This window comes from Tupaia chinensis, unplaced genomic scaffold (assembly GCF_000334495.1).
Source record: "Tupaia chinensis unplaced genomic scaffold, TupChi_1.0 Scaffold000294_5, whole genome shotgun sequence".
Lineage (NCBI taxonomy): Eukaryota > Metazoa > Chordata > Mammalia > Scandentia > Tupaiidae > Tupaia > Tupaia belangeri.
The window spans coordinates 2346228-2348824 of NW_006159782.1; the positions used below are offsets into that span (position 1 = coordinate 2346228).

The 2597-nt window shown below is 39.5% G+C and overlaps 1 pseudogene; it reads left to right on the forward strand.

The window, feature by feature from the left end:
* Window positions 1-2389, forward strand: part of LOC102471128 (high mobility group protein B1-like) — a 7892-nt pseudogene extending 5503 nt beyond the window's left edge.
* The last annotated feature ends 208 nt before the right edge of the window (window positions 2390-2597 follow it).

A 2597-nucleotide genomic window follows, 5' to 3' on the forward strand; every position in this document is an offset into this window, starting at 1 on the left:
CAGGGACAATGTGGGAGGAGGATGGGACATGGCAGAGGGTGGGGGATGGGGAATCAGGGATGGCAAAACAAAAGGCAAGGTATGCAGGACATAAGAATTGGAAAATTATTTGCTGAGAACATGTATGTTGATGTGCTTGATTGAGCCAATGCACAGTGTATTTTGGATGGAAAATTCATTTGTGTGTTGTGATGGTGTATAGTGAATTAATGTAGAGAATGAATAAATTAAAAAAATAAATAATTCAAGAGGGGCCAGCAGATGGTGTAGTGGTTACGTTGCTGTACTTCTGCATTGCCAACTGTAGTTCAAATCCTGGACCCAGTGGCTTAAAACTCACGGTGGGTGCTTGTGTGTGCGTGTCCAAGATCCTGGGAGGAGAATGGAGTAGAAGGGATTATGGTATGGCCATCCCTGTGGGGGGGGTAATTTCTCACTTTCCCTCTCACTGTCTCTCTCTCTCTCTGGTGAGTGCATGTCCCCCTAGGCATAAACCTCTTAAAAATAAGTAAAAATAAATAAATTAGTCAAGAAAAATAAAACTAAAAACATGTCCAGCTAGAAGAAAATTGATTAAAAGCAATTTTTATATCTAACAGTTTTGTGGACTATTATTTTCTTTTTTAAAAAAATGTTTTAAAGTTTGTTTCTTCTGTAAGAGGGAGAGAGGGGGAGAGAAGCACCCCTAAGAGATAAGTATCCCTAATAGGTCTTTCAGAAATGATTCACCTTGTTTCATTTGACCTGGATCACAGGTACATACATGTGAGACCAATGTCTTCATGGTGGTCCTAGGAGATAAACCTAAAACCTTTCATATGGTGGTCCACTTGCATTACATCTGCACCACTGCCTGGCCTTCCAGTACTATTTTCAGAAGAACTGTATTATTTGGATGCATGAGACCAACTCTTCCTCTTAGGCCATAATGAAGAATTCTGCTAGTACCTTTTAGAGTTATCAGCTGTCTGTCTTAGCTTTTTCATTTCTCTGACACATTTTATGCTGTTTCCTTTAGTTACATATGTTGCTCTGCATGGGCAGAAGGCATGGAGTCCAAAAAGGGGTGGAGTGGGGGAAAAATGAGGCAGAATCAGGCCAGCAAAAGAGGGAAACAGATGGGTTGTGGGAGATGACCCTGCCCCCATGTTGTTTTTGTTCTGGCTGTTACTGATCATATGTGAATCAGCAGCATAGAAATTGGAGCTAGTGTCCTTTGATGAAAAAGAAAGTTTGATCTTGGACTTAGTAGAATTAATGAATTTACAACACTATGATGCAAATTTTACAGTAAATCAAAGTATGGGCATATTCAGAAGTTAGTAGAGAGGACCTAGTTAAACGTTTTTAATATCTTGTCTCTAAATTGGCATAGTTTACTGAGATTTTGTTCTGTGAGGTATTTTGAAATGGCTGGAGAGTAGTTTGCTAGAGAAATATGTTTTCCCGATGTGTATGTGCTAAGTTGCTCTCATTTTTAAAAAAAAATAATTATTTCGTTTTATTCATCATCCTCATTATTTTTTTATTTTGACCAGAGAGAGATAGGGAAAGTGAGAAAGCAAGCCAGGACTCAAGCAAGTTTGCCATGTGGGAATGTAGCCTTTAATCACTCCACCTGCTGGCCCCTATTCTTGTTTTTCATAGAAAGTGTGTATTATGGATTGCAGTACATTGAGCTCCATAGAGACAGCGCCGGGGTAAGTTGAGAGCTGGACGGGCACTGGGTGACTCTATGCCTTGCAGAGGAAAGATAACTAAACATAGGTAAAGGAGATCCTAAGAAGCCAAGACGAAAATGTCATCATTTGCATTCTTCGTGCAAAGTTGCTGGGAGGAGCACAAGAAGAACCTAGATGCTTCAGTCAACTTATCAGAGTTTTCTAAGAAGTGCTCAGAGAGGTGGAAGACCAAGTCTGCTAAAGAGAATGGCAAGTTCGAAGATATGGCAAAAGCAGACAAGGTCCATTATGAAAGAGAAATGAAAACCTATATCCCTCCTAATGGGGAAACAGTAAAGAAGTTCAAAGATCTCAAAGCGCCCAAGAGGCCTCCTTTGGCCTTCTTCTTGTTTTGTTCTGAATATTGCCCCAAAATCAAAGGAGAACATCCTGGCCTATCCATTGGTGATGTTGCATAGAAACTGGGAGAGATGTGGAATAACTCTGCTGTAGTTGGTAAACAGCCTTATGAAAAGAAGGCTGCTAAGCTGAAGGAAAAACATGAAAAGGATACCAAGGCTGCATACCAAACTGAAGGAAAGCCTGATACAGCAAAAAAAGGAATTGTCAAGGCTGAAAAGATCAAGAAAAAGGAGGAGGAGGAATATGTGGAAGGTGAAGAAGATGAGGAAGAAGGGGAAGATAAAGAGGATGAAGATAATGATTAATAAGTTGGTTCTAGTGCAGTTTTCTTTCCTTGTCTATACAGCATTTAATCCCCTGTACACAACCCATTCCTTTTAAAGAAAAAAATTGAAATGTAAGACTGTATAAGATTTTTTAAACTGTACAGTGTCTTTTTTTGTATAGTTAACACACTACCAAATGTCTTTAGATAACCCTGTCCTGGTAGTATTTTCAGTAGCCACTAACCTT